The sequence below is a fragment of the Anabrus simplex genome, chromosome 6 (genome assembly GCF_040414725.1).
Source record: "Anabrus simplex isolate iqAnaSimp1 chromosome 6, ASM4041472v1, whole genome shotgun sequence".
In the NCBI taxonomy this organism is placed as follows: Eukaryota; Metazoa; Arthropoda; class Insecta; order Orthoptera; family Tettigoniidae; genus Anabrus; species Anabrus simplex.
The window spans coordinates 61,546,834-61,574,526 of NC_090270.1; positions in this window are offsets into that span (position 1 = coordinate 61,546,834).

Consider the following 27,693-nt stretch of genomic DNA (forward strand, 5'->3'; position numbering starts at 1 on the left):
AAAAGAATGGTTAATTAATTAGATATTGGACTTTTTATCAGTTACGAAATTAAAATAAACGTGTTCTAATTTCCAGTTTAATTGCAAATGGGTATTAAAATACTGCAAATATCTATGGATATTCACTGAAATTTTAAACTGTGATGTTATATTAGTTACCATTTTAAAGAATAACAGTTTTGTGTAATACAGTAAAGCGTTCAGAAGTGTTGTAAATTGAATATAAATTATTATTATTATTATTATTATTATTATTATTATTATTATTATTATTATTATTATTATTATTATTATTATTATTATTATTATTATTATTATTATTATTATTATTGCTCGATCTGTGGATCACTGGTAAAGTTAAAGTGTCGGCGTCCGGACCCCAACATCGCGGTTCAAACCCGGCAGATATAGTCGAATTATTGAAGGGCCGGAAAAAGTCCATTCGACACCCCATGTTGTACGATGTCGGTGTCCTGTGGCACATTTGGTATTTACATGACAAAATTAATGAAAACTCAGCCTTAGATCACCCGACAGGGATCAATTTCTATGCCATCTAGCGGAGTAAAATGGAAAGTCGTAATGGTGCTTAGGCAGTCTTAATGGCGTAAAAATTAAAATTGGTTGCGCGCGGTACCTAAGTCATGCGATTATTATTATTATTATTATTATTATTATTATTATTATTATTATTATTATTATTATTATTATTATTATTATTATTATTATTATTATTATTATTAATTTGCCTTTATGTATTTATTTTATAGGCTTTTCACAGTCATCTGGGACAGTTATTAATGTAGAATAAACCCAGTTTAATGGCCGGATGCCCTTGCTGATGCCAATCCTGTGTGGAGGGATGTATTCACTTTCGCATTTTGTCTGTGGTGGTTTGTAGTGTGATGTTTTGTGTGTAGATGAAGATGTGTATTAAAACGATCACAGACAGGCAGCCTCCGATCGAGAGGAATAAACTATACGCAGTTGAAATCTTCGGCCCGGACGGGGATCGAACCCAGAGCCATCTAAACCGAGGGCTAGTATGCTGAATATTCGTCCAAGATGCCATAATAATAATAATAATAATAATAATAATAATAATAATAATAATAATAATAATAATAATGCAATTGTTCATAAAGCTGGCAAGTGTTTGTCCGATGCCGCAATTTTAAAAATGTTATGGAGCAGATCGAGCTATAACGAAATATAATAAGTATAATGTTACCGGTTTTACGTCCTACTATCCACTTTCGTGATGTTGGGACACACTGATATACCAGAAGTTTGTCCCACAGGAGATCTTTTACGAGCTGGAAAATCTACTGACACGACCGGACTAAGCGCGGATCGAATCCCTCAACTTGGACTAAGCCGCTTAGCCCGACGTATAATGAAATTGGAAAACCAGTAGGTGACAACAATTATTCCAACTTTTAAATACCCACAGACGAGTAGCTTGAATAACTTCGAAACAAGTTCATTAAAAACTGGCCGCTATAACCGGTAGCAGCATATTGTTGTAATTTCAACAACGGAGGTTGTGAGCTGCGAAGAATTAGTGGGTAATCGGAAGCTCCCCAACTGATGAGCTCCGGTTAATTCGGCCTGCTATTCAAATTCATGCTGGAGGAATATCTTACTTCGACGCATTTCTTCTGGTTATATATAGTTGGTCGAGGCTCACTCTGGAATTCACACCTTGAGACATACGAGTATGTAGCAAATCACAGACCTCTGTCTTTCTCTTGCGTTTTTACCGAATTGTCTGTCTTCTATAAATAAAAATAAATAAATAAATAAATAAATAAATGTTTGCGTCATTTTTGCGTCATTTTTGGCTAGTTTTAACAAATTTGTCCCGAGACTAAAGAATAGGGTACCATTTGGGGATGTGTGTAGAGATTGTAGCAGTTATTATTGTTGTTTTTAGAGGAGTTACATTTAGGCAACCTTCGGGGCTTAACACTAATTACAGGAATAACATGGAAGAGTTCCATCCCCTCGAGTACGGTTAAAAGAAAGTGAAGGATTGTGAAGTGCGTGAAACTGAAATACACCCTAGGCCTCGAGAACATCCGTGCGAGTTGGCTTCGCGGTTTGAGTCACGCACATAGCTGTGAGATTGCAGCACCTCTGTCGGCGCCTCTGAAGATGGTTTTCCTTGTTTTCTCTCCAGGCAAATGTTGGTACTGTATCTTAATTAAAGCCACGCTCACTCCCTTCGGAGTCCTAACCCTGCTATAAATCATCGTCGCCATAAGACCTGTCTGTGTCGGTGCGACGTAAAACAAATAAACAAACCGAAAACGGACGTCAGAAGAGAACAAGAGTTGACCTAGGGAGGTTGTATATGAAATATGATGCAAGGAAGCTGGGAGCAATGATAGACTCAGTCAGGGTGTTTTCGGGCTCCAACTCACGCTCTCAAATTGAGATCCCGTAGGGTTTCCTTTTTAGTTGTCCCTTACGACAGGCAGGGGATGCCTTGGATCTATTATAAGCCTAAATCCACAGAGAAAGTACTTTCAGAGGGGTGTGATAAGCGGAAGAAACCGATTGCATTCACCGCCAGGCTTTAACACTGGGTTCTCTGGCGGACAAAATTACTGGTCTATTCATGGTAGCTAACGTGAAGTGAGGGAAAAGGGCTGCTCATATTCGGTGACCTCTACAGAGTGAAGCTAAGAAAAAAGACGTGGCATACTGATTTTGCTAATGCATCACGATTAGGTGATGTTTTTACAGTGAATTCTGAACAGCATGATAAAATGAAGAAATGATTAAATGAAGAAACCGGTACTTCTGTCTTACGTCTAAGTACTGGCTTCCTTTTATTTGCTTTGCTCTTTTTTTGCTCTTGTTTTGAAATGAAGTGGCATGTATACATAGGCAGTCAGCCTGTTGTCTGACAATATGACTATTGACGTCTCAGGCTGAATGGTACGGCCTCCAGAGCCGAAATTAGCGGCTTCAGTCCTGGATCAGTCCGGTGGTACTTGAAGGTGCTCAAATAAGGTAGCGAAAGAACATTCCAGCTCATCAGTATCTCCGAAAATCGCAAAAGTAATTCGTTCGACGTTAAACCAATATAATTATGTGGCCATACTAGAAAACAACATTCGGAGCATGACTAGTGCGCCTGAGTGTTATATAGGGTTTGTCGTGCTGTAATAGGACTTTCTGGCCCAGTGAGGAAAGCAGTGGTAAACTACCTCACTCCTCATCCTGCCTAGTTTGCGTCATTTTGGTGCCGCCATCGGTTATTGTTGTTTCACTAAAACAGCATAACTATTGATGGTGCAATTTGAGGATCCAACCAACCTTTGGGTTGATGATGTAACAGACTAGAAGACAAAATGCATTGTGCGCACTGTATCTCACGAGGTACATAAACGAGAGATGCTGCGTTTTGGTCGTTCAGTAACATATCCGAACAGTTCTTTTTTTTTTTTTTTCCCTACTTGTTTAACATTGCACTAACACATCGAAGGTTTTCCGCGACGGAAGGGTGGGAAAGGGTTGGGATTGGAAAGGTGGCGCCCATGGCCTTAATTAAGGCACACTCCAAACATTTGCCTGGTGTGAAAATGGGAAACCACGGAAAACCATCTTCAGGGCTGCTGACGGTGGGATTCGACCCCACTATCTCCCGCATGCAAACTCACAGCTGTGCGAACCTAACCGCACGGCCAACTCACTCGGTGAACAAATTCTTAACGGGCTGCTTGGTGAAAGTAGAGCTCATGATGTCCGACATGACGCGTGCTACCATCATACAGTAGTATCGTAAACGAGTGTAAAGTCGAGTTGGGTTTTTTTTTTTTTTTTTTGCATTAACCATAATATGAAATGCAAACCGGTAAATGCGCCACAAGAACGACATTGGGTGTCCGTAAACAGGTATTCGACCAGTTAAATGTCATTTGCATGCAGAGTGGACGTAATATCTCCCTCTACTATGAATCTTCTGGACGTGTCTAGAGTCAAAGGCGCTGTTGTAACATTTAATTGTGTGGGTTTTACTAGTGTATTTATGAACCAAAATGTGGAGGGCATGGGAACATACTTTAAGTGAAGTGTAGAACGACATTTCTGAAGACAGCATTATTGCTGTGCCATGAACCAGCGAAAATACTCGAAAGGATAAACGACATACAGTGTCTCTCATATAAAACCAGACCGAACGCACGGTGTTGTATTCTGGGCTACGGCAGCTGCAGTATGGGAGTGCGCGCATAGTTCTTGACCTTGCAAGCAGCCTGCACCTGTTCGACCTGGCAAGCATCAGTCGCCAGTGTGAATCTCAACTGTTAACATGGTGAGACAGTTATCATTGCAACACCGTATTTTCGTATGTAAAAGTTCTGGTTTCATCTTAATGGCCGTGTGAACAGTCATAACTCTCGCTATTGGTGTGCAGAAAATCCTAATGGTGTTTATGAAGTCCCTCATTACGATAGAAAGATTGGTGTGCTGTTAGTGCAAGACGAATAATTGGGCCTATTTTTTTCGAGACGGCAGTAAATGCAGAGAGGTACCATGATGATATTATGACGCCGTTCTTCCATCAGTTATCGGACGAAGAAAAATCGCGTGGCTGGTTTCAAATAGATTCAGCCAGCCCCTGCTCATACAGCAGGAGATTCCCTTTTTACAGTCTTGGATGTGTTTACAAACGGAGTGATCAGTGCTGGTCTATTTCCCCCTCGTTCTCCAGATCTAACAGTGTGTGATTTTTATTTGTGGGGTAAACTGAAAGAAAATGTGTATCAAACAAATCCTCACACATTGGAGGAACTGAAAGAAAACATTATAGATGAAATCAGGAACATTACTGTGGTAGAACTCACTACCGTCAGCCAGAATGTGTTTACCAGATACAATGCCTATATAATCCACGACGGGCGACACTTCCAGTATCTTTTATAAGGTAAGATTTCGTATAAGATTGTATACGCGCTTAAAGCAGGGTGGCCGCACGCGACATAAGTTCGGCTAAGGCAGCTGCCGTAGCGCAGAGTACAAAGACCGTGCTTTCGGTATGGGTTTATATGAGAGATCCTGTACTGGTACCTGAAATAATCAACTTGACAGTGTCGCTGCTAGTGTGGAGCAGCGGCGTGGTGCGATTAGGCTGTTTAAATGTCGCCTATAATGTTAAAGCGAACAGGTGGTTAATGCTTTAAACATCCAGGGTTATACACGACGGGTGAAATATAGTGGGCTCCATTCGCTACTAAATATGGGCAGCAGAATAGATATGGTGTATACAGTGCTAATTGTAAACCAAATCCACCTGAATGAAGCTTTGGGATGGTTCATGGAAATATCTGTTACTGCGCTATATGATATCAGAGTGCAGTTCACGGGTGCGTAATAGGATAGAGTTCGGAGAATAGAGTAAACTTTCGAAAACGCTAATATGCTCATTTTCCAGGAAGTTGTCGGCCGATGCGTACAGATGGTATCTTCCATAAACGGGAACTGGGCATGTATTGTAGCCCTGCAATTATTGCTAGTGGACAATATTTCTGTACACCTGGTATGTTTCAGAGTCATGATTATGTTCATGAGCCAACATATTGCCGCCGCAGACCAGGATACCAAAAGCTCATAAATGCCCCCCTTTAATGATGTAAGCCAGACTGTCAAACACTGACGGCGCCGGAACTAATGTCCAGTGATCGGATTCATTGAAGTATGTGTTGGGAACATTGGGTATAGTTAGTTTGTGTTTGTTTTTTTATTACTAAAATCTAACCTTTTCCTATAGAAATATATTACTTGTTTTCACTGTGCCTTTCTTTTCTTCTAGGTAAGTTGCTGTTGATCCATGCACACTTTCGAACAGTACCGTACTCCAAGGGTGAGTCTAGTACCATCAAACTACTTTGTAGGATATTTTATTATTTAACATACTTCAAATATTATACATTATACAGATAATGTCGGAGCTTTGATCGTTGGCAAGCCGTCCAGTCCCTACTACCTAATGAAGGTTTGCGGAGCATTTTTAGTAGGTGGAGAAAATGTGCTGGTTTTATTTTATTTTATTTTATTTTTTTACAATTTTTCTTTACGTCGCACCGACACAGAAAGGTCTTATGCTGACTGTGGGATAGGAAAGGCTTAGGACTGGGAAGGATGAGGCCGTGGCCTTAATAAAGGAACAGCATTTGCCTGGTGTGAAAATGGGAAACCCTGGAAAACCATCTCCAGGGCAGCCGACAGTATTGCTGTATTAGAATGTTGGCTGTAAAAACGTTGATACAGTCACCAATCGATGTTCTTTGGATCTAAAGAGGCTTGCTGGGAGTATCTTTATTACACCATCTTACGTGCATAATGTGGAGTTGTAACACAGATCTAGGATGAGTTATTTTTATCCTAGATCTAAACCATAACCGACCCATATCTGTTTTGGGTTCATCCTTCTAATCTTCGTTGTCACACTAGGTGTCGTCCTTTTTTTTTTACGTCGCACCGACACAGATAGATCTTACGGTGACGGTGGAATAGGAAAGGGCTAGGAGTAGCGTCCGTGGACTTAATTAAAGTGCAGCCCCAGCACTTGTCTGGTGTGAAAATAGGAAGCCACGGGAGGATTGTCGACAGTGGGATTCGAACCCACTATCTCCCGAATGCAATCTGATAGGGTATCGTCTTCTCCATGTTCTTCTTCTTCGTCCTGGTCTTTGTTACATTTCATTTTGGGATTACAAATCCTTATTTGTACTGATGAGCAATTTAACTGTAGTTTTGACAAAATGGTGCTGTGGTAAACCTGGTGAATGTAGATTTAGGGCATGGCACGTGACTTCAATGACATCAAACGTAGTATTGACGGTGTGAGAAACAGTTGGGTACGCCACAAATCTCGGCCCCTTCGATCGCGGCCAGATTGTCGGTGCCAGATGCACGAGACATTCCACCTCAGAAGTCCTGCAAACAATGGGATTTCCACACGTCACCGTGTCAAGAGTGCACCATGTTAACGGGATTCTTGAAAAACCACCGCCATGGTAATAATAATATCGTGTGGGTATTTGTAGCCTGCTGCAGCCCTTGAAAGCAGACCCTCCGACGAGGATGGGCGGCAAATATTCCATGTATAAGGAACTGGTGTTATTGTAGTGGAGGATAGCGTTGTGTGCGTTGTGTGAGTTGCTGCGATGTTGGCGACAGTACAATTTTAAATGGTTAAAATCTCCGATCCGGCCAGGAATCGAACCTGCGGGCTATGAACCGAACGATACTACGCTGGCCATTCAGCCAAGGAGCCAAACAAATGCCATGGAGAACAATGCGTTGATTTTAGGGGTTGCCGTCGGCTCTCTCAGATGGTAAGAAGCGGATCAATGGGGCACAGTTCAGCAGATCTCTCACGAATTCAACTCTGGAAACAACGAAGTACGAGTAGACATACCATTCAGAACCATCTCCGCGCCCCACCAAGGTGCCTCTGCTCATCGCATGTCATGAGACACAAAGACATCCGTGGGGGAAGGAACACCGCCGCTGGACTCTCGAAGAATAGAAAAAAAAAATGTTTCCTGGGCAGATGAATCGAGGTACCAGTTGGTATTGAATTTATCGTTCGTGCCTGCTGGACCTCGTACTTGAGTTTTGGTCAGATTTATGGAGAAATGTCAAAACCTTTCAAGATAAATGCAGGTGTAATGCATGACGATGGTTTATTGCTCTCTATATTCTGGACCTAACCTAGCAAGAACATGTTTTGATCTAACCTATTCTAACCTTAGTGGTGACAGTGTACGTGGCTTATAGTGGTCGCATTTCGGTATTGTGTGTAACCGTGTTTGACCTTCGGACTAGTAAAGTGATGCTGATACTGTCTGTAATCTAAAATAGTCTTGTGGAACATTGGATCTAATAATTAGAGTAGCATTTAAATAGTACAATATCCGAACGATCTCCTCTTTTTTCATGGTAATTCTTATCACTCTTCATTGCTTCCACTTCTCCTATGGCTTCGTGCCTATTCATGCCACTTTTTACAGTATGCCAGCTGCGCTAGACGGAGTTATGTGTGATGTTGACATAAGTCTGGTGCAGGTTGTTCGAAATTCGAACGACGACATTCATTTTATCATGCCTGATAATCGTCTGTTAGAATAAGATTGAGGGACAATACAAATATATTCATGAGTTGATGTAAATTGCTAGTTCATCGGTAGTCAGATGGTGTTATCAAATGCGTTGTGATGGGCTACGGTATGTTTGTGGTGGTAGGAGTGATGCTTTTAAGATGGAGTTAGGGCTGTTGGACTCTTATCTAACTTCTGACATTATACAACCAGACTGCTCCTTTACTGAGTTTTTTCTTGTTGTTTAATACATGCCGCTAGCTCTACAACACGTACAGCAATTATGGTCGCCTGAATAGGAACGTCAGCATATGCGAGAGTTCCGACGATCGAATGGCCTGTTTTTACTACTTGCAGATTTTCCAACCACCCATCTTTTTATGTACAGGACTAACGGTACTACCAGTTAGTACAACTTACAAACTATGAGGTTAGCTGGAGAAGCTAACTAAATATCACTTGTGTGGACTCTGATCAGTAGGTGCTGATGACCGCGCGATTTTGCACCTTATTAAAACAATCACGACAACTATCTATATCGCCAATTAACTTGTTACCATGACGACTGTGTTATATATTTTTTTTTTTTTTTCATGCTCTGCCGAGTTTCATATGATTACGTTATTCGAAATAATGTAAAAACTGCACGATACTCTAGTTACTTACTGAGCTCAAATTCTACCGACATACCGCCAGCAGCTCTTTTAAATGGCATGTAAAATAGGTATTGGATACCAGACGGCTACACTGCGTCGTGTGGGCGAGTCAACACATCTACCGACTGATTGGATAATGATATCGATTCTTGCGTGGATGGCGTCGACTGTTTGAATGGTAAGTCCTGAACTGAGCAAAATGTTTGAATGGTAGACCCTTAACTGAGCATAATTTCATCTTAATATGATTTAAATAAAATGAAATAAAAATAAATAAACCCTTTCAGACACAGTATCAAAGGTGAAATTGATGGAGAAATACCTAAACCTTTAAGGATAAATACAGATGTAAGACAAGGCGATGGTTTATTGCCCGTCTGTTCAATTGTATCCTGAAAAAAATGTAACAGTATTTGGGAAGAAATATTAAATGAACACAAAATTTCTCCAATAACCTTGGGGAGAAGAGGTAGTATTTAATTACAGATTAGATAAGCGTGAAATCCAATCAAAAGTATAGAATTGTAGAAATTAAGAAGTAATAAGTCTATCAGAATATAGAAAACATAACGGAAGCGGTAAGAATAAGGAGATTGCTGTTAATTTTGGGTATGTCTTTAAAATGGATGAAAACAGTTTAACAATAAAGGTAAAAAAAAAAAAAATACTGCTGGAGAAAAGTCAACAACAACCTGGATCGCAATATGGGTATGAAGAAGAGAGTGTTGGGACAAACAAAAACACCCATTCCCCGAGCCAGAAGAATTAATGAGACGCGATTATAATGCCCGACGCGGCTGGTAATCGAACCTGGGACCCTCCGAACCGAAGGCCTCAACGCTGACCATTCGCCAAGGAGTCGGACATCCAACAGTCTTAAAATGAAGCATTATAACACAGTAGTGAAACCGGAATACCTATACGCAAGCGAATGGCTAGTATTGATTTATAGGTTACATAAGCTTAAAATGTTAGAAGAAAGAGTCATTAGAAATACCCTGGGTCGAGTCGAAAGTATAGACTTGTGGAAATTAAGAAGGGCATAGAAAATGTAACGAAAACAATAAAGATACGGCGCCTGCTGTTACCGAGCAGGTGGCCGCGTGGTTTTGGATCACGTGGCTGCCAGCTTATATTCGCGAGATAGTGTGGTTGAACCCCACTGTTGGCAGCCCTGAAGATGTTTTACCTTGGTTTCCCATTTTCACAGCAGGCTGGGACTGTACCGTAATTAAGTGTACGGTCGCTTCCTTCCCACTTCTTAACCCATCATCGCCATAAGACCTATCTGTGTCAGTGCGACGTAAAGCGAATTGTAAAAACAGACTGCTGTTATTTTTTTGGTATCTTTTTAGGATGGATGAAAACAGATTAAGAAAAAAGGTATTCAAATGTCTGTGGGAAAATCAACAACAACGTGGATTCGAGAGGTCAATAAATGTTTGGAATGAAATAATATACATAAGAGAAGAAGAAGAAATCAAGGAAAGAAGTATTTTGAGAAATATAGCGTTGAAAATTGGAGGATTTCAAGGGAAAGGAAAACTAGTAGGCCTACAAAGTAGTCTGAGGAGAAGGAAGAAACACAGGGAATGTATGAAGGAGTATTGGAGAGAAAGGAAGAGGAAACATCAAAGTTTCAGGAATTGAAGTTCGCACGTGTCCCTAACAGGCCATAACAGGAAGAGAAGGAAACGACGAAGAGATTTTTTTTAAATTTGCGAATGGCGACGATGGGATAGGAAAGGACTAGGAGTGGAAAGGAAACGGCCGTGGCCTGAATTAAGGTACAGCCCCAACTTTCGCCTGCTGTGACAATGGGAAACCACAGAAAACCGCATTCAGGGCTATTGAAAGTGGGGTTCAAACCCACTATCTTCCGAATTAAATCTCACAGCTGTGCGACACTGTCTGCATGGCCAACTCGTTCGGCGAGAAGAGAAAGAAATTCAACTTGCTGCGGTATAAAATAAAATATTGTACTTTACAGGGATGAAAGTGTTGCTGCGTATTCCTTTCGAACGTAAAAAAAAAAATCCTACTGCTGCTATCGATGTCCGCCGTTGATGGAATTCGAAATAAAAATCTAAATTCGCGAATGAATACCTTAGTTATAATTGCTCGGATTTGTATAGTTTGTGTTGATAGAACTAACATTTCCGTAGATATTGGGAGGTTTGTGACAAATGTAATCATCTTGAATATTTCCGTTATTATTCCTCGCACAGCAAAAACGCATTCGGCACTTTTATTATGTACCGTACAGTTTTCCGATACTGCTAATATTGACATTTGGCATTGTCTATTTTGGGCTCTAATATTGTTACGCCACGATATACTAATGAAAAAATGTAGGCCTGTGTCCTAGTGAACAACATGCGTATCTCTGAGTTCAAATACGGGGTTTCCAGAAATTCTGTTTAGACTTTTTCTCGTCATGCCGTAACAAGCAAGCAAACAAAGACAAACAATGAACGTAACATACTTTCGACTTTCGCATACATTTTTAAAATCATATGGCTAGTGCTAGGGTGCAGCCCTTGTAAAGCAGACCACCCTCCGACGAGCGTGGGCGGCATCTGGTGTGTATAGGAAAGTGTGTGGTGTTGTGGTAGAGATTTGTTCTGTATGGGAATGCGAGTTGCAGAGATATTGGGATCAGCACAAACACTCAATCCCCGAACTAAGAGGTAGCGTGGCTGCCTCTCACCCAGACCCCCTGATTCGATTCCCAGGTGAGGTATTTTAAGATTTATTTTTAAATTCCCGACCCTGCTGGGAATCGAATCCGGGGCTCTTTGAACCGAAGTCCATTATGCTGACCATTCAGCCGAAGAGCCAGAATCAGAAAGACACCCCAGATTTCAGAAATGTACTTATCGTCCAGAAATGCGTGTACATTTGGTTGTAACATGTGTGAATTTTTTTTGCGGCGCGCTTTCTATCTTTCTGTTATCACCACCAGATTGCGTATAGAGCACAAAATCGCGGTGTCCGTTCTTGTGAAAGCTTGCGGTGTTCTACATTTCTACGAAACAAATATTCTCGTACGGCAGTGCAGTGATGTTTCAGAACCATCTTTCATAGAGAGTAAGCTCGGAGAACACGATTCGCGCAAATCCCACAAACCGAATTGGCTTTTGCAAAGCTTGAATGAGAAGGTTAAATGAGAATACGTACTGGCTGAGGGCACTAACGTACACACTTACTTGATAAACGTTGAAATAGGCGTATTTCGTGTAATTACTGATGAATCAAAACGATTTTTTTATGTAGGAAGAGCCGGTCCCGCAGTCTAGGAGTAGCGTGCCTGCCTTTCACTCGGAGGCCCCGGGCTTGATTCCCGGCCAGATCAGTATTTTTTATCGGGATCTGAGGGCTGGTTCGAGGTCGACTCAGCCTACGTGATTACATTCGAGTAGCTATCTGACAGTCAGATAGCCGCCCCGGTATAGAAAGCCAAGAATAACGGCTGGGTGGATTCGTCGCGCTGACCACACGTCACCTCATAATCTGCAGGCCTTCGGACTGAATAGTGGTCGCTGGGTAGCCAAAGCCCACCAAGGCTGTAGTGACAGGGTGTTTATTTGTTTTTGTTTGTTTGGTGAAACGAGAGCTTCAGGATTCATCTGAAGAGAATTTGGAGCGCGAGGTGTACGGTAGCCTATTTATTTTTACTATTTGGCGAATAACTCAACGTTAAATAAGTAATGATAATTATATATAAAATATGAGAAATAAGTGTTACGAGAGTTAGCCCAGGACGTTATCAGGTAGCGCAAGCCTGGAGGGGTGTATATTACACATTCATAACTACGGTACTCGGTACAGTGCATGTACATGTTCTTTCATAAATGACATACATAATTAAATAAATGTGTTCAATACGGAATTTCCATAAAATGCGCAAAACAACATGATTTTTATTCACCGTGGACCAGGAAAATAAATAATTACTTTAAAGACTGCCATAAACAAAATAGGACACTTTTTTAGGAGCTTAAGGAAACCGGGAAGTGTGATAGGCTCAAAAACGTCACTTTTCGTTTTTGAACTTTAAAAAAATCTCCATCTTTCCTGAAGAGTTTGGTGTATCAATTATTGTGCTGAAGTTATATTTGGGGCAACAGACCTAGGCTTAAACTTATCTCTGCACGCTGAATATATCATTAGAGGCCAGCTACCAGTCAAATATTCTCTTTGGATTTTCCCTAAGACATATTCTTTGAAACTTTGCGTACCTTTTATTTTCTCTCAGAAACTATCACAAAAATGTATTTGAACCTTGGTAGTCACTTAGACATTATATAGATATGCTTGTGGAAGTAAATTATTCATATATCAGTTTGAAGAATACTGAAACATTTACAGAAAATTCCAGTTTTCAACTAGGATAAAAAATAATAATTTATCAACTCCTGTAAAGAATAGGACAATAATTTTACTTCAGCAGCTCAGAAAGGGTTTAAATATTATGCATGCATAACGAGTCGGACATGTTTTTATAAAAATAAGCTATGATAAAAGCAACATCTCATCAAGCAACCGTGTTGATACAGATGAAAACAAATCCACACTAACAAATTACTGTATCAATCCTTGCCGGGCTGAGTGGCTCAGACGGTTTAGGCGCTGGCCTTCTAACCCCAACTTGGCAGGTTCGATCCTGGCTCAGTCCGGTGGTATTTGCTCAAATACGACAGCCTCGTGTCGATAGATTTACTGGCACGTAAAAGAACTCCTGAGGGACTAAATTCCGGCACCTCGGCGTCTCCAAAGACCGTAAAAGTAGTGTGATCAATCCTTATACCACAGCTCATGTTTGAAGCATTACTTGTAGACTAAAACAGGTAATTGGAGCCTGTACCGGCCAGCGTGCACAGCACAACAACGCGGGGAAGTACAAGGCGACTGAGGGGAAAAGACATGCGCCCGCGGGCACATATCACGGGCATTAAGCTTACGGCGGGCGAGGTTTGACACCATGCGCTAACCTATAGAGAGAACAAAACTTTCTGCATTTTTATTTAAACTATTTGGGCCGGAGTCTCCCAATATATCGGCTGTCTGCTTCATCAGTTAACGTCGTGTTGATTGTGCAGTCTGTGATCAAATGTATTAATATAGAAGATGTTTCAGCGCGTTATTCTAATTCGTTTATATAAAACCAAGTGCGCGTAGGTGCGATAAAATAAAAGTGATAACACGAAGACGATAAAATTGTGGTGATATCTGTTGAGTGGTTGGAGTTCCTAATATTCTTACACCGGGTTGGTCATTGGAACCGTGAGCTAAATAGTCATAGAATATTCATGATTTATATATTTGGGCTTATGCCGTGTAAATAATTGTAAACACACTCAACGTTTCCTGATGAAGAAAGGCAAGGTTCCTTTTGAAACGTTGAGTGTTTACAATTATTTACACGGCATAAGCCCAAAAATATAACTCATGAATAGTTACACGGGCTGTGAAAGTCTAAATGATAATAGTCATAGAATAATCTTTACATCATTACGTCACTGCTGATATTACCTAATAGTACAGAAACACGCTCTAATGCGTAGATTATAATCTTCTGAGAAGTATTTATTTCTCACGCAAGCAAGGAAATTTTCAGTATACAGAGAAAGATTATTGCTCGTGTTGCCTCAAATGTTTGCCAATCAAAAAGCTCCAAATGAAATTTAACGTTTTCTTTTAAAGTCAACAGAAATGTTCACTTGTAAAGATCGTTTACCGAGTTAGTGGCTGCGTGGTTTGGATCACATAACTGTCATCTTGAATTCGGAGATAGTGGGTTCGAACCCCACTGTCGGACGTCCTGAAGATGAGTTTCCTTGGTTTCCTATTTCCATATCACGCATATGCTGGCGCTGTACCTTAATTAAGGCCACGGTCGCTTCCTTCTTGCTCCTAACCCTTTCCCCTCATCGCCATAAGACCTGTCGTGTGTCGGTGCGACGTGAAGCAAATTGTAAAATAAATATTAAAAACTCGTGTATTCTTATGCATATCCTACATCACGGTCTATCGCATCAGGTGGAACATAACTACTTCCTTCTGTATTGCACTGGTCGTACTTTGTCCTTTAAATCCCTTACTTTCCTTCATGTCCCTCGTTTGACTTGTCCTTTGTGGTTGACAAACCACGCTAGTGTTGGTATGTTCGATCCCAACTAAGTATTTCAAGATACTCAAATACGCCAGCCCCGCTTCACTAGATTTATCAGCATGTAAAAGAATTCCTGCGGCACAAATTCTGGCACCTCGTCGTCTACGAAAACCGTAAAATTAGTTAGTGGGACGTAAAAGCATTATCATATTATTATTAGGCCTATTATTATTATTATTATTATTATTATTATTATTATTATTATTATTATTATTATTATTATTATTATTGAAACTGTACCGGGCGGTACACCTCCACGCCGCTAATTTAAAAATTGCGCCAGGTGAAACTCCTCTGCTGGAGGAAGTCTGAACTTTATCTACGCTGTTAATTCTTTACCTTCTCAGAAGATGTCACCACGTGGAAAATTTTGAGTTTTTGAACTGTGTCATTTTTGATGTGTTTTTGTTTCGCTTGAAGTAAGAAGTGTAAACTTTCTCTCCTAGAGGACACTACTGAAGATCAACAATAGTGCACCCTAGTGCGGAGTCAAAGAACTATTTTGTTGGAGAAATTTTTATTTCAAATGTTTGTTTCTTGTTAAATTTCCTTCTGTTATTGTTTAAGTTGGCTGTATACCCCTCTTTTTCCCCTTGTTTTAGGTTTATCCAATCCCGAATTTCTTTTAGTAATTTCCGACCAATCCGATGTATTTTCCCCCAACTTGGATATGTTTCTGTACCCTAGCCAATAAAATTATTGTGGGCGGGTGTTTTCATTCCCCTAACGCCTAGAACCTTCCGCGAGAGGATATAAACTGCTGATTTTTGGGTCTCTGCGCCACTTCTGATCCATCTTTCTGTGTGTATAGTACATAGCAGGGGGCGGGAAGTGCCTCTTTCTTCGGCAGCGATCAACAACAAGGTAATGGCCGATTTATAACTTCTTTCTTTGCTAGCTCAGCAGTTTAACTTTCGGGGCGGGTTCTAAGCGTTCAACCATGTAACCTTTTCCTAAAATGTAACTACTCTTTTCATATATTTTCTTTTAAAGCTTCATACTGGGATAGAGAGTGCTAACCCTCTCGAGCTCCCACTCATATTGTTGTGAGGTGAACTTAGTTTTCTCAACCTATTCTTCGTTAACGTAAAACAATTGTTCTCTTTTTAAGTCACCTCTTTAGTATGGGATTAGCCCTTCAATTTACGGCCTAGGGCCAAGTAGGTCTTAAGCAAAGTGTATTGGGAGTGCAAGTTCGCCTCCTCTCAAATTGTATTTTAGAGGTCATGCATTAACCTTCTTGTCATTTAACAGACCTCAGTAGGTTGGGTATTTTACCCCTGTGTATATGTCCTTGGAGGACAGCTTAAAGGTGGAGTTCGGAGTGGCCTATGATAGGCTTGTATTTTAGGGGGAAGTTGCCCTTTCTTGAAAATTGTGTTTCTGCCTCAAGGAGGCTTTTTGGGTGTAATTGGAAGCAAATGTTTCTGGCATGTTTGGGGGTTTTCGGCCCCTTTGTTGTATGGTGTTCATTGTAAGGTTGGGCTCATTGCTCAAGAATTATGTTTCTGACTTTTGAAGCCCCAAATGGGGTACCTATGTAAATGTATTTTTCAATCGTGTTTCGGCTACTAAGTACCTGTTCTATTTGTTGTTACCTAATTTTGAAAAGAAAATATAACCTTGTTAAATTTTAAAATTAATTTCACTTTAGTAGCTTGAGACCTATTCACCACCCAGCACCTTCTTTCATGCATAACTACCACAAAAACACGGTAACAGAAACAACAACAACCTGGCCAGCCGGGAACTTCTTAGCTGTGAGCAACATGGCGGAAATTTACCCAAAAGCGTCAGCGTATAAAGCCGTACCACTTGCTGTTGGAGAAAGCACTGGTTTTTTTTCCTTTCAGATCATTATAAGCGACAATCACTTTGAATTAGTTTTCAAGAAAGAATTTAATACGACAGTTTCATTGATGAGGTAAATAATTATTATTGATGAGGTGTACGGCTCCATGGCTAGATGGTTAGCATGCTGGCCTTTGGTCACAGGGGTGCCGGGTTCGATTCCCGGCAGGATCGGGAATTTTTAACATACCGGTAATTGGTTAATTCCGCTGGCACGGGGTATGGGTGTATGTCTCGTCTTCATCATGACGCGCAGGTCGTCTACGGGCGTCAATTCAAAAGGCCTGCAGCTGGCATGCCGAACTTGTTCACGGACACTCCCGGCACTAAAAGCCATACGCCATTCCATTTCATTGATGAGGTAGTTCAGTGAAAAGGATACCTTTTACTAAAGTAGTGAAGTTAACTTGCATAACCTGTCAATTCAGGACACGTTACAACACGTGCGAAGAAAGTCTATTCCTTTTTTACGCAGCATCCATAGTTACTCGCATCGCGTATCTCTGGATATGTTTCAGCGCCACAGTTACAGGCTGAGAGCAACGATTTCATTTCCTTACAGGATGGAGTCTCTCCGCATTTCTGCAATGAGTAGCGTGCGTATCCCAATCGAGCGCCCCCTCAAAAATCGATTTGCCGTGCGGCACCTTGATGCGCTAATGGAGTAGGCTCCCAGATCATCCGAGTTAACGCCTTGTGACTTCTCCGAGGTGGGGGTGGGGGTACATGAACGACCGCGTGTTCGTACCTCTATTACCATCCACTTGTGCGATACGTTTCCTTCACATAATGATCACCACCATTGAACGGATATTCTGCAGCAGATTAGGGATGAACTGGAATATAGGACTGACAGTACTACGCCCGAAGCATCGTTGGTTTGACACCCTGCAGGAAGATCTCAAGGTTACACGACTTACCCTAACCAGGCACATGATAGTGTCTAGTGGCGACAAAGAGCCAAAACAACAGACCCCTCAACGTATGGGACAAACTCTGAAAAGGCACTAGAGCTTACTTAGGACGTGTGACTCTTAGGCGGGGGGTGGCGGACGCGGCACAAATTTATACTAACAACTGTCATATTTGATACACACTTTCAGTTTCTCTCATTGGCTGTATGATCTGTAGCAGCAACTTGTTCAGAGAAAGAGAAACTATCCTTCCTGTCAGTTAATTTTAAAAATAAAGGGAGTTAAAACAGTATAGCTTGTGTGTCGAAATCAACCATACGCTCAGAAGATAATTGGTCCTATGATTCGTCCACAACTAATGGTACACCATACACCAATTTTCTCTTCGAGTTATAATCATTATAAGATATAAAAGCCACTGTGTTAAAAACAGTGCTGATGGTTTTTCTATGATTATTATTATTATTATTATTATTATTATTATTATTATTATTATTATTATTATACAGTCGTTTTTAGCTCTCAAGTATTCAGTACAAGACCGGTTTTCGGGCACTAAATTCCATCATCAGTGATTAAAATTTATTTAAAACATACTAATCCACATAGGTATGTCGTCAAGATAAAATGGAGCCCAGATGAAATGAACAGCATGTCCAGCCCTTCGAATGTACTTAGGCACTTGGTAACAAGCTTACTTTGTATTCAAGGTCAAGACAGACGCGCACCCACACCCTGGTCATGTAACTCGGCAACGACTGCCGCGGTTGCCGATAGAAAAAATATAGCGCGTTGGTTCATAGTTCAGATGCTCTCACTACATTTAGCAGAATTTTCTTTTGAAGCTAGCGGAATTTTTAATAGCTGTGTACTGGATATCTGAAAGAGAACCTTAATATTCGCATCTTTTAGTGTTCAGTCTGCAAGCCTCTGTGTTTGAAGTGAACGACCCCATACCGCCGATTCGCGTCTAATAACGTCACTTCTCCTTCTAAAAGTCATCCAACCTCTCCTATTTCTCCTTTCCCCCCACAACCGAAGTCCATTATTCTCCTAGATATCCTATTCTCCTCCAGTGCCTTTAAATGAACCTATCACCAGAGCGAGATCTTACGAACAGTTTAATCAGTTTGTGTCCGCGGCTGTAGTGTAACGGTTAGCGTTACTAGCTGCCATCTTCGGGTCCTGGATTCGATGCCCGGTACTGTTAGGATTTTTGTTATCAGTTTGTGGTCATTCCTATGTAGATCTTCGTTACAGATACCCTCTTGCCATCGTTCCTACCTCTTCATACTACTGTACATACCCATCTCGCGACTTACCTCCAGCAGATCCTGAATAGACATAACTTTCACTTCCCTTAAGCCAAGGTCGGTCCAAGAGTAGAGTAACGTAAGGATGGTGTGACTTTTATACTTACTTTTTTCTTACAAATACCGTCAATCACCTCTGCACCGAGCTCGATAGCTGTAGTCGCTTAAGTGCGGCCAGTATCCAGTATTCGGGAGATAGTAGGTTCGAACCCCACTGTCGGCAGCCCTGAAAATGATTTTCCGTGGTTTCCCATTTTCATACCAGGCAAATGCTGGGGCTGTACCTTAATTAATGCCACGGTCGCTTCCTTCTCTCTCCTAGCCCCTCCCTATCCCATCGTCGCCATAAGACCTATCTGTGTCGGTGCGACGTAAAGCAACTAGCAAAAAAAAAAAAAAATATCACCCCTGCTAACTAAATGTCTTTACTTTGCTGCGCCTTATTTCGATTTATATCACCTTGGGAGTGCACGTGTCCTAACATCTGAAATAATCTTCTTCTACCGCCGCTGGTGCAAACCGTTTTGCATATGTTAACTTGAGCCCAGTTTTAGGGTCTGATGCCCTTCAGAACGCATATACTGTATAGAGTGATGAATTCACTATTGGCCATTTATGTGGTGGTTGGTAGTGTATTGTACGCATGGAGAGGGGACAAACACCCAGTCGTCGAATCAGAGGAATTAACCAGACCCGATTAAAATTCCCGGCCAGATTGAGAATCGAAAGCGGACCCTTTGAATCGAAGACCTCGACGCTGACCAGTAAGCTAAGGAGCCGGACGAATATCTGAAGTGATCTACCTGCTAAAATTTGTAGCTCCTACGAGGCCATCGATTTACGTCAGTATATTTCCATCTGATGACATCGTTTTGGAACAAACTGATTTTCATATCATACTATCCTTATCTCTATTTATTTTCAAACCGGGCTAGTTGGCGGTGCGGTTAGGGGCGCGCGGCTGTAAGCTTGCATCCGGGAGAAAGTGGGCTCGCACCCCACTGTCGGCAGCCCTGAGTATGGTTTTCCGTGGTTTCCCATTTTCATACCAGGCAAATGCTGGGGCTGTACCTTAATTAATGCTATGGCCGCTTCCTTCCAACTCCTAGCCCTTTCATATCCCATCGTCGCCATAAGACCTATCTGTGTCGGTGCGACGTAAAAGCACTAGCAAAAAAAATTAAAGGACCAAGATATTAGGTTGCATGTTTTCAACATCATCTACAATTAATGATGATGATGACAACTATGGTTGTTGTTTTTAAAGGAGTCAATATCTAAGTTGTCGGTTATTGTCTGTAATTACTACCAAGTCATCAGCATTTTTTTATGCTTTTCAGTAAATGATCTGTATAAACAAAGATCATTAAGGATAAAGTATTATAGTCTTTTTTTTTTTGCTAGGGGCTTTACGTCGCGTATTATAGTCTTGCCGAGTCTCTGTTGTAATTCATTTTAAACATACTTTATAACTCATTTACTAACAACTCACAGTGCATCCAACTACTCATCGCAAGTGACTTTTATTGCATGTAATAACGCTCAGTATGGCCAATAGTTACATACTTCGTAATGCAAACCTAGTTTCGACATTCTTTGTTTGATCAGAAGTATTGTAAGCGATCGCATTCATGTTCCCACATCTGCTAACGTTTTACATGTAATAGTGATGGAAGAAATGCTTCGGAGGTTGTTGTATCCCTTCCTGGTTCCTTACTTGTTGATCAGTGCAATGACTGCTTCAGTTCAATCAGAAGGCACCAACTAGGTCCTATCCTAATCCGGTTTCGCTACGAAGCCCTTGTATCCGTGCCTTGATGCAAATCCGCAATCTCTTGCTGTACTTCATCCACTTTTGCTTCAAGACCACTCGTTTCCGTACAGTTCCCTCAGTCGTCTCGAAGTATAAAATACGAACGTATGAGAAATTACAAAATAGGAACGTATGGTAAACTATAAAGTACGATTATATGATGATGTATTAGTCCACAAATATTATAATGTTGCTAATGGTATTTGTCACATATTCTAGACACACTGCGGGGCAATGAAAGCCCTTCCGAAAGCCGCCCGCGGTTTTATTAAAAATGGGGTTGTCTCTTTGAATGTAAGTATTATCATTTGGGGCTATAGATGGACATCTCGTAACTTAACAACAACAAAAACAACAGTAATAATAATATGTTTACATCCCACGAACTACTTCTTGGCAGTTTTCGGAGGTGACGAGGTAACGGAATTTTGTCTCGCAGGAGTTCGTTTTCGTGTTGGTAAATCTACCCTTCTGGCCTTTTGACCCCCACTTGGCAGGTTCGATCCTGGCTCAGTCTGGTAGTATTTGAAGGTGCTCAAATACATGAGCCTCGTGTCGGTAGATTTATTGGCACGTAAAAAACACCTGTGGGACAAAATTCCAGCATCTCGGCGTTGCCGAAAACCGTCGAAAAGTAGTTCGCGGGACGTAAAAAAACATTATTATTATTATTATTATTATTATTATTATTATTCTTTCGAATGGGCCACCAGAGGACCATGTGCCAATTTCAATTCCTTCTTCTTTGTTCTTTCCTTTTCTTCCAGTACGCTTTCATCTGTTCACTATGTTTCTTCTTTCTGTCTTCAGACCACTTTGAACCAGTCTTTTTTTTTTACTTTCCTACCTTGGAATCCTTCTATTTTCAATACTTTTTCCCGAAAGCCTTCTCTATTATTTATTTCTTCTGTTGTTATATTGTTTTTTTTCTAAATCCTTTCTTACTTCATTGACCCAGCTTGTCGTTGATTTCTTACCCCACAAATATCTGAAAATCTTACTGGTTAATCTACTATCTTGAATTCGATATAAATGTCCAAAAAACATAAGTCTCATTTTCCTCATTACATCTGATATATTTTCTATTTTTTTAAATATATTTCAGCATTACTTCGTAATTTCAACCTTCTGCTGTGTTTTGTGGGCCTAATATTTTCCTCATGATTCGCCTTTCTAGTATTTCTAGTTTATCTAAATTATAGTTTAATGCTAGACATTCGCTTGCATATAGGCATTCTGGCTTCACTACTGTGTTGTAATGCCTTATTTTTGCATTTTTGGATAGGCATCTTTTATTGTAGATATTTTTGGTGACACCATAAGCTCTCTCCATTTTATGTACCCTCTCCTCTACTGCAGATTTTTCTAAACCATTTTCTTGGATTATTTCCCCTAGATATTTGAATTTTTTACTCTCTCTATTTGGCCAATATCTGTTTTCAGACATTTTGGTGCATCCCAAATATTTGTTAAAAATTTTGTTTTTTCTGCAGAAATTCTTAAGCCAGTTCTGCTGGTGATTCTTTCCAAGACATTTACTTGGGTTATAGCAGATGTCACATTTTCAGAAAGTATTGCAAAGTCATCTGCAAATGCAAGACAATTTATTTCGATCCTTTTGTTTCCTCTTCCTAACCTTATCGGTGAAATGTTGAGTTCAATAAGTTTTTCGTTCCAAATTCTCACTATTTTCTCTAGGACACAATTAAAAAGAATTGGGGATAGTCCGTCGCCTTGTCGCACACCAGTTTTTATTTTGAAAGGCTGTGATATCTCTCCCAGAAATTTCACTTTAGAGACTGTGTCTGTAAGTGTTTCACGGATTAGATTTGCCAGTTTAGACTTTATGCCAAATTCTCGAATTATTTTATATATAGTTTCTCTGTCGACAGAATCAAAAGCCTTTTTGAAATCTACAAACATGACTACAATGTTCTTTGAATTAAGTAACCTGTGACGAATTATTGACTTAAGGTTAAATATTTGTTCTGAGCATGATCTTTCTTTCCTGAAACCACCTTGATATTCACCTAAATGATTGTCTAGTGTTGTTTCTACTCTGTTTAATAAAATCTTGGAAAATATTTTATATGCCACTGCTAATAAAGATATTCCTCTGTAGTTATTAACGTAATGTTTATTACCTTTTTTGTGGAGTGGATGTATCAAGGCTACTTTCCATTCCTCAGGAATTTTTTCAGTTTTCCAGATTTCTTCAAAGAGTAATTGTAGCTCATTTGCTATATTTGGCAAGGACCACTTCAAAAGTTCCGCTGTAATAGAATCTTCTCCGCTAGCTTTGTTGTTTTTGAGGGTTTTAATTACTTCTTCAATTTCTTTTATAGTTGGAGGTATGTCTTCTTCCAAATTTTCATCAATATCTTGAAATTCTAATTTATGACTTGGTTCAGGACAGTTCAAAAGTTGATCAAAATATCTTGCTAATATCTCACAATTTTCAGTCTTGCTTAGTCCAATTCTGCCGTTTTCATCCTTGAAACTAACATTTGTAGTTTGGTACCCCTTTAATTCATTCTTAAAAGTCTGATAAAAGTCACGGGTGTTATTTTTTATAAAGTTTTTGTCCATTTCTATAAGTTTCTCCTTTTGAAAGGCTCGTTTAGTACTTCTGATTATCCTTGCTGTTTCCTTCCTTTGTTGTTTAAACTGATCAAAATCTTCAATTTTCTTTGAGCATTTCCATTTTTTCCATGTTTTAGCCCTCTCTGCTAAAGCTTTTTCACATATTTCATTCCACCATATTTTCCTTTTATTTTTTATTGGCCCAAATGTTTTCTGTGCTGCATAATTAATTGCTTTGGATATTTCTTGCCAGTAGCCTTGTTTAGCCACTTTAATTTCGTCTTGGTAGTTTTTAATTGATTCTTTTGTTATAGTAAGTCTGTCTACATTATATTTTATTAACCTCTGTGGCTTTCTTTGTTCTTTATTAGGTAGGAGTTTGGCTTTAATTTTAGAGAGATAATGGTCAGAATCAAATTCACCATTCCTTACTACTTCCACATTCATAATTTCTTTTGTCTTTTTTCTTTAAACAGCCACATGATCTAACTGAAATTCTCCTAACATTGGGTTTGGAGATATCCACGTTTTAACTTTTCTGGGGAGTATTCGGGAGATAGTAGGTTCGAACTCCACTGTCGGCAGCCCTGAAGATAGTTTTCCGTGGTTTCCCATTTTCACACCAGGCAAATGCTGGGGCTGTACCTTAATTAAGGCCACGGCCGCTTCCTTCCCAGTCCTAGCCCTTTCCTGTCCCATCGTCTACATAAGACCTATCTGTGTCATTATTATTATTATTATTATTATTATTATTATTATTATTATGTTTATTATGATGCTTATTATTATTTTTAAAATTTTGCTTTACATCGCTCCGACACAAATAGTTCTTATGACGACGAAGCGATAGGAAAGGCCTAGGAGTGGGAAGGAAGCGGCCGTGGCACAGCCCCAGCATTTACCTGGTGTGAAAATGGGCAACCATAGAAAATGATCTTCAGGACTGCCGACAGTGGGGTTCGAACCCACTATCTCCCGGATCTAAGCTCACAGCTGCGCGCCCCTAACCGAATGGCCAACTCGCCCAGTATGATCATGATTATTATTATTATTATTATTATTATTATTATTATTATTATTATTATTATTATTATTATTATTATTATTATTATTATTATTATTATTATTATTTACGAGACATTCATCCCTAGTCCCAATTGATAATACATTCACAGAGACAATCCTGTTATTAGTCTTTCAATGAAATACATTAACCTTGTCTATCGTATTTGGCCTAAAACGTAACAACAACAATTATTCGTAATATTCGATTAACAATTGATGACCGAGCTCGATAGGTGCAGTCGCTTAAGTGCGGCCAGTATCCAGTATTCGGGAGATAGTAGGTTCGAACTCCACTGTCGGCAGCCCTGAAGATAGGTTTCCGTGGTTTCCCATTTTCACACCAGGCAAATGCTGGGGCTGTACCTTAATTAAGGCCTCGGCCGCTTCCTTCCCAGTCCTAGCCCTTTCCTGTCCCATCGTCGACATAAGACCTATCTGTGTCATTGCGACGTAAAGCCAATAGCAAAAAGTAACATTTGATGCATTTAGACTATCCCATGTATCGCTTCCTTATAATTCCGGCTCCTTGGTGACTTGTAGTGGCCTCGGTACTAGATACCCTAGGATCGATTCCTGGGCGGGTGGGGGAAATTTACTTTGTATGATTGATTCCTCCAGCTCGCGGACTGGGTCTCTCTGTTCATCTTAATACACACTTTAATTTACATACAACACATCACACTACAAACCACCACAGAAACACGCAATACTGTATACATTCTTCCACGCAGGGTTGTTGTCAGGAAGGACATCCGGCCGTAAAATTGGAAAAAATCCAAACAAAGTGTCGACTCCACGAATTTGGAAGAAGGCCAAGAATACAGTATATTGCACCCTCGTGGCGATTGCAGGTTCGCGAAGCTTCAGCTGAGCTGTAAATTAACTGTGTTGTGCGTGCAGCCTACTTTGCACGCTCTCTGTGCCTGCAACGTTCATCCAGGGAGGCCGCGAGTTTCACATCCCTCTCTGCCAAGGGTGTCAAGCGCGGGCTAGTATGAGGTTAACAGGCAGAGCGCTGGCTTTCTGAGTCCAAGTTGGTGGGTTCGATCCTGACTCGGTCTGGTGGCATTTGAAGATGTTCATATTTCCAGCATCGTGTTAGTAGATTTCCCGTACGTAAGAGAACTTACGCGACACCTCAGCGAAAACCTTAAAAGTAGTTAGTCGGACGTAAAATCAATAACATCATTATCTTCTCCTTGGTCTTTTTTCATTTTCGGTGATCTATGGACCACGTAAAATAACCTCGTGGTTTTTTTTTTTTTGGCTCGTTTGATGGTTTTCGGTTTCTCCACTATTTCGCTACCCTTTTACGGTATTCATTTCTTCTTTTATCCGTTCAGACAGTTGCATGCACGCTGCTGCCTTTTTCCTGAAAAAACCGAACTTTCTAATCCTATTGCGAAATGCAGGCCTGTCTAGAATGTCTGCTTTCGTAATCTCCATATCTTTTAAATCCTTTTTCACTTCGATGAACCAAAATAATAATAATAATAATAATAATAATAATAATAATAATAATAATAATAATTATTATTATTATTATTATTATTATTATTATTATTATTATTATTATTACAGGTGTAGAGGTACCATGCCTGCCTCTTACCCGGGTTCGATTTCCGATCAGGCCAGAGATTCTTACCTGGATCTGAGGGCTGGTTCGAAGTACACTGAGCCTACGTGATTACAAATGAGAAGCTATCAGACAGTGAGATAGCGGCCCCGTTCTAGAAAGCCAAAAATAACGGCCGAGAGGATTCGTCGTGCCGACACACGACACCTCGTAATTTGCAGGCCTTCGGGCTGAGCAACGATCGCTTGGTAGGCCATGGCCCTTTGGTGCTGTTGCGCTATGGTGTTGGAGATTATTATTATTATTATTATTATTATTATTATTATTATTATTATTATTATTATTATTATTAGCCAGCCTATTGGCCATGATCTTTAAGGCCTTTAAGGCGTCAATTCTGTAAATGGTCTGATGCTAGGGTTAGCCTATTCGAGCTCCTTCGGTGGAAAATTTTCACCATCAGAATGTTGATCGGCAGGATAGGAGAGGAGGTGGTTCATAATTCCTCATCACTGGACTGCCTGCTAAAAGCCTGAATTCATTTCCAAACCTCTCCGCAGTGTTCATATGGAGTAATAATATTGGCGTGTGGCCTCCGGAGAGGCCTGGTGCAGGTCTGAGATCATATGACGTTGTTGATGGTGATTCGTCCGTCGGATGAGGAGGTTAAGCCTTGAACAGACCCCGTGGTGCTATTCGACAGGAGAATGCTATGTGCCGGCACCGGGTTTCTCCCTCCCCTTTCCTATATATTACGTCATTGATTTCATCTCATTAACTTCTCTGATGAGGTTGACGTCAAGAAGGGTATCCGGTCGAAAAACTCGCTACGATGTTTGATTTCACTCCATATACGACCCGTAGGGAAGCGGGACAAGTGTTGGGCATATATTATTATTATTATTATTATTATTATTATTATTATTATTATTATTATTATTATTATTATTATTATTATCCTATGCTGATCGTTCCTTTTAACTCCAATAAGATTTTACGGAATTACTATTTCATCCATACTTCTTTTTTAATCTTCATACGGTACCAGTCAGAAGTTTCAGACCATCTACTATATACTATAATATACTATAATTTCCCAACAACGTATTTCTATAAATAAATAAATAAATATTTGGCGATCACCTTAAGAAATTATGATAATGATTCAGTCTTGGCGTGGATTTGTAGCTATCGAAACTCCTGCACGGTCGTTCTTCTTAATAGCGTTTTACTTGCTAATTGAGTTCCTACACACTTAACACTTCACTGTTGTTCCCTTTATGAAACTATTCCATTTCTTCATTTGACACTTCTTTCATCCAAAGTACACACAACGAACTTATGTCTTTCCTGTTGTCATGCACTGTTGACAGCTTAAGCGACAGAAATGAGTATTTTGTGGTACCTTTAGAGTAAAATTAGAACTTCTCGTGAGGAAAATGCTGACTCCGACAGCTTGTTCAGTGACTTCATGGTAAATATGAGAAAGACCAAGGGAAAGTACCCCATTTAAGCCAAGCTATGAAATATATAAAAGCACATAGAAAAACCGGCACAGTGTTTTATTTTTCTCACACAACCAAAGAGAGGTTCAGCTAATTCATCTGACAAAAAATCATCTTAACAGTACTTG